This window comes from Coregonus clupeaformis, unplaced genomic scaffold (genome assembly GCF_020615455.1).
Source record: "Coregonus clupeaformis isolate EN_2021a unplaced genomic scaffold, ASM2061545v1 scaf0865, whole genome shotgun sequence".
Classification (NCBI taxonomy): Eukaryota; Metazoa; Chordata; class Actinopteri; order Salmoniformes; family Salmonidae; genus Coregonus; species Coregonus clupeaformis.
In genome coordinates, this window is record NW_025534319.1 from 117,703 (window position 1) to 124,450 (window position 6,748).

Consider the following 6,748-nt stretch of genomic DNA (forward strand, 5'->3'; position numbering starts at 1 on the left):
GTGTGTTTGGGATCATTGTCATGCTGAAAGACACAGCCACGTTTCATCTTCAACGCCCTTGCTGATGGAAGGAGGTTTTCACTGAAAATCTCACGCTACATTCATTCTTTCCTTTACACGGATCAGTCGTCCTGGTCATTCATCTTACTTTACTATCAACTGGCTAGCTGCATCTATCATTCATCCTTCTTCGCTATCAACTGGCCAGCTGCATCTATCATTCATCCTACTTTACTATCAACTGGCCAGCTGTATCTATCATTCATCCTACTTTACTATCAACTGGCTAGCTGTATCATTCATCCTACTTTACTATCAACTGGCTAGCTGTATCTATCATTCATCCTACTTTACTATCAACTGGCTAGCTGTATCTATCAATTATCCTACTTTATTATCAACTGGCTAGCTGCATCATTCATCATACTTTACTATCAACTGGCTAGCTGTATCTATCATTCATACTACTTTACTATCACTTTACTATCAACTGGCCAGCTGCATCATTCTTTCTAATTTACTATCAACTGGCCAGCTATATCAATCATTCATCCTACTTTACTATCAACTGGCCAGCTGTATCGTTCATCCTACTTTACTATCAACTGGCCAGCTGCATTTCATCCTACTTTACTATCAACTGGCTAGCTGTGTCTATCATTCATCCTTCTTTACAATCAACTGGCCAGCTGTATCTATCATTCATCCTACTTCGCTATCAACTGGCCAGCTGCATCATTCATCCTACTTTACTGATCAACTGGCCAGCTGCATCTATCATTCATCCTACTTTACTGTCAACTGGCCAGCTGCATCTATCATTAATCCTACTTCGCTATCAACTGGCCGGCTGCATCTATCATTCATCCTACTTCGCTATCAACTGGCCAGCTGCATCTATCATTCATCCTACTTCGCTATCAACTGGCCAGCTACATCTATCATTCATCCTACTTCGCTATCAACTGGCCGGCTGCATCTATCATTCATCCTACTTCGCTATCAACTGGCCAGCTGCAACATTCATCCTACTTTACTGATGAACTGGCCAGCTGCATCTATCATTCATCCTACTTTACTATCAACTGGCCAGCTGTATCATTCATCCTACTTTACTATCAACTGGCTAGCTGCATCTATCATTCATCCTACTTTACTATCAACTGGCTAGCTGTATCTATCATTCATCCTACTTTACTATCAACTGGCTAGCTGTATCTATCATTCATCCTACTTTACTGATCAACTGGCCAGCTGCATCTATCATTCATCCTACTTTACTATCAACTAGCCAGCTGTATCATTCATCCTACTTTACTATCAACTAGCCAGCTGTATCATTCATCCTACTTTACTATCAACTGGCTAGCTGCATCTATCATTCATCCTACTTTACTTTCAACTGGCCAGCTGTATCATTCATCCTACTTTACTATCAACTGGCTAGATGCATCTATCATTCATCCTACTTTACTATCAACTGGCTAGCTGTATGTATCATTCATCTTACTTTAATATCAACTGGCTAGCTGTATCTATCATTCATCCTACTTTACTATCAACTGGCCAGCTTCATCATTCATCCTACTTTACTATCAACTGGCCAGCTGTATCTATCATTTATCCTACTTTACTATCAACTGGCCAGCTGCATCATTCATCCTACTTTACTATCAACTGACCAGCTGTAACTATCATTCTTCCTACTTTACTATGAACTGGCCGGCTGTATCTATAATTCATCCTACTTAATATCAACTGGCTAGCTGTATCTATCAATTATCCTACTTTACTATCAACTGGCCAGCTGTATCTATCATTCATCTTACTTTACTATCAAATTGCCAGCTGTATCTATCATTTGTCCTACTTTACTATCAACTGGCCAGCTGCATTATTCATCCTACTTTACTATCAACTGGCCAGCTGTATCTATCATTCATCCTACTTCGCTATCAACTGGCCAGCTACATCTATCATTCATCCTACTTCGCTATCAACTGGCCAGCTGCATCTATCATTCATCCTACTTCGCTATCAACTGGCCAGCTGCATCATTCATCCTACTTTACTGATCAACTGGCCAGCTGCATCTATCATTCATCCTACTTTACTATCAACTGGCCAGCTGTATCATTCATCCTACTTTACTATCAACTGGCTAGCTGCATCTATCATTCATCCTACTTTACTATCAACTGGCTAGCTGTATCTATCATTCATCCTACTTTACTATCAACTGGCTAGCTGTATCTATCATTCATCCTACTTTACTGATCAACTGGCCAGCTGCATCTATCATTCATCCTACTTTACTATCAACTAGCCAGCTGTATCATTCATCCTACTTTACTATCAACTAGCCAGCTGTATCATTCATCCTACTTTACTATCAACTGGCTAGCTGCATCTATCATTCATCCTACTTTACTTTCAACTGGCCAGCTGTATCATTCATCCTACTTTACTATCAACTGGATAGATGCATCTATCATTTATCCTACTTTACTATCAACTGGCTAGCTGTATGTATCATTCATATTACTTTAATATCAACTGGCTAGCTGTATCTATCATTCATCCTACTTTACTATCAACTGGCCAGCTTCATCATTCATCCTACTTTACTATCAACTGGCCAGCTGTATCTATCATTTATCCTACTTTACTATCAACTGGCCAGCTGCATCATTCATCCTACTTTACTATCAACTGACCAGCTGTATCTATCATTCATCCTACTTTACTATCAACTGGCCGGCTGTATCTATAATTCATCCTACTTAATATCAACTGGCTAGCTGTATCTATCAATATCCTACTTTACTATCAACTGGCCAGCTGTTTCTATCATTCATCCTACTTTACTATCAAATTGCCAGCTGTATCTATCATTTGTTCTACTTTACTATCAACTGGCCAGCTGCATTATTCATCCTACTTTACTATCAACTGGCCAGCTGTATCTATCATTCATCCTACTTTACTATCAACTGGCTAGCTGTATCTATCAATTATCCTACTTTACTATCAACTGGCCAGCTGTATCTATCATTCATACTACTTTACTATCAACTGGCTAGCTGTATCTATCATTCATCCTTGTCACGATCGTCAGGGAGAGACCAAGGCGCAGCGTTGCAGGTGAACATATTTATATTTATTTAATGATCACACGATCAAAACAACAAACGAAAAACGTGACGTCTATGGTTTGAACACAAACCAACACGAACAAGAAACCACAAACACAAAGTGAAAGACAGACAGTTAAATATGGCTCCCAATCAGAGACAACCAGCTGACACTCGTTGCCTCTGATTGGGAGTCACTCAGGCCAACATAGATAGACAACGACTAGAACCTAAACAAAATAAACACCCTGGCTCAACATACGAGAGTCCCCAGAGCCAGGGCGTGACAGTACCCCCCCCCTCCAAAGGCGCGGACTCCGACCGCGCCAACCAACCACACCAGGGGAGGGACCGGGTGGGCACTCCGCCTCGGCGGCGGATCCGGCTCCGGACATGACCCAGGCACGGGTTGTGCTGGACTGACGACGCGCACCCCTGGCTTGGTGCGTGGAGGAGGAACGGGCCTTACCAGGCTGACGACGCACACCACTGACTTGGTGCGGGGAGCAGGAACGGGCCGAGCCGGGCTGACGAAGCGCACCACTGCCTTGGTGCGGGGAGCAGGAATGGGCCGGACCGGGCTGACGAAGCGCACCCCTGACTTGGTGCGGGGAGCAGGAATGGGCCGGACCGGGCTGACGACGCGCACCACTGACTTGGTGCGGGGAGCAGGAACGGGCCGCGCCGGGCTGACGAAACGCACCACTGACTTGGTGGGAGTGGCAGGAACAGGCCGGACCGTACTGGGAACACACACCACTGGCCCTACGTGGGGATCAGGAACAGGCCGGACCGGACTGGCAACACACGCCAGTACCTCTTGCCGTGCCTCTACAACCTCCTTCCCCCTGGTGACCAGTGACTCCGTAACCTGGCGGCCTCCTCTGCCAACCCGCTGGACCGCTCTATCGCGGCCTCCTGCTGCCTCGACGTCGTGAGCCCCCCAAAAATTTTTTCTGGGGGTCTCTCCTCCCGTGGGCCCAGGCCTCCATCGTTCTCGCCCAACTCTCGCTCCTCTGTCTCCAACTCCCGCCATTCAGCTCCTCAATGGGCTTGACCCAGTCGAAGCTCTTCCTCAACTGGTCCCAAGTCCACCCTCTCTGCTCCTCACTAGGCTTGACCCAGTCGAGGTTGCCACGGAGATCTGCTAGCGATGGCTCCTGGACACGCTGCTTGGTCTGGTTTTGTTGGTTTCTTCTGTCACGATCGTCAGGGAGAGACCAAGGCGCAGCGTTGCAGGTGAACATATTTATATTTATTTAATGATCACACGATCAAAACAACAAACGAAAAACGTGACGTCTATGGTTTAAACACAAACCAACACGAACAAGAAACCACAAACACAAAGTGAAAGACAGACAGTTAAATATGGCTCCCAATCAGAGACAACCAGCTGACACTCGTTGCCTCTGATTGGGAGTCACTCAGGCCAACATAGATAGACAACGACTAGAACCTAAACAAAATAAACACCCTGGCTCAACATACGAGAGTCCCCAGAGCCAGGGCGTGACAATCCTACTTTACTATCAACTGGCCAGCTTCATCATTCATCCTACTTCGCTATCAACTGGCCAGCTGTATCTAACATTCATCCTACTTTACTATCAACTGGCCAGCTGCATCATCCATCCTACTTTACTATCAACTGGCAAGCTGTATTTATCATTCATCCTACTTTACTATCAACTGGCCAGTTGTATCTATCATTCATCCTACTTTACTATCAACTGGCTAGCTGTATCTATCATTCATCCTACTTTACTATAAACTGGCCAGCTGCATCATTCATCCTACTTTACTATCAACTGGCTAGCTGCATCTATCATTCATCCTACTTTACTATCAACTGGCCAGCTGTATCATTCATCCTACTTTACATCAACTGGCTACATGCATCTATCATTCATCCTACTTTACTATCAACTGGCTAGCTGTATCTATCATTCATTCTACTTTACTATCAACTGGCTAGCTGTATGTATCATTCATCCTACTTTAATATCAACTGGCTAGCTGTATCTATCATTCATCCTACTTTACTATCAACTGGCCAGCTTCATCATTCATCCTACTTTACTATCAACTGGCCAGCTGTATCTAACATTCATCCTACTTTACTATCAACTGGCCAGCTGCATCATTCATCCTACTTTACTATCAACTGGCCAGCTGTTGCTATCATTCATTCTACTTTACTATCAACTGGCTCGCTGCATAATTCATCCTATTTTACTATCAACTGGCCAGCTGTATCTATCATTCATCCTACTTTACTATCAACTGGCCAGCTACATCATTCATTCTACTTTACTATCAACTGGCCAGCTGTATCTATCATTCATCCTACTTTACTATCAACTGGCCGGCTGTATCTATAATTCATCCTACTTAATATCAACTGGCTAGCTGTATCTATCAATTATGCTACTTTACTATCAACTGGCCAGCTGTATCTATCATTTATCCTACTTTACTATCAACTGGCCAGCTGCATCATTCATCCTACTTTACTATCAACTGGCCAGCTGTATCTATCATTCATCCTACTTTACTATCAACTGGCTAGCTGTATCTATCAATTATCCTACTTTACTATCAAATGGCCAGCTGTATCTATCATTCATACTACTTTACTATCAACTGGCTAGCTGTATCTATCATTCATCCTACTTTACTATCAACTGGCCAGCTTCATCATTCATGCTACTTTACTATCAACTGGCCAGCTGTATATATCATTCATCCTACTTTACTATCAACTGGCCAGCTGCATTATCATCCTACTTTACTATCATCTGGCAAGCTGTATCTATCATTCATCCTACTTTACTATCAACTGGCCAGCTGTTTCTAACATTCATCCTACTTTGATATCAACTGGCTAGCTGTATCTATCATGCATCCTACTTTACTATCAGCTGACTAGCTGTATCAATCATTCATTCTACTTTACTATCAACTGGCTAGCTGTATCTATCATTCATCCTACTTTATTATCAACTGGCTAGCTGTATCTATCATTCATCCTACTTTACTATCAACTGGCCAGCTGCATCATTCATCCTACTTTACTATCAACTGGCCAGCTGTATCTATCATTCATCCTACTTTACTATCAACTGGTTAGCTGCATCATTCATCCTACTTTACTATCAACTGGCCAGCTGTATCTATCATTCATCCTACTTTACTATCAACTGGCTAGCTGTATCTATCATTCATCCTACTTTACTATCAACTGGCTAGCTGTATCTATCATTCATTCTACTTTACTATCAACGGGCCAGCTGTATCATTCATCCTACTTTACTATCAACTGGCCAGCTGTATCATTTATCCTACTTTACTATCAACTGGCTAGCTGTATCTATCAGTCAATCTACTTTACTATCAACTGGCCAGCTGCATCTTTCATCCTACTTTACTATCAACTGGCTAGCTGTATGTATCATTCATCCTACTTTACTATCAACTGGCTAGCTTCATCATTCATCCTACTTTACTATCAACTGGCCAGCTAAATCATTCATTCAACTTTACTATCAACTGGCCAGCTGTATCTATCATTCATCCTACTTTACTATCAACTGGCCAGCTGTATCTATAAT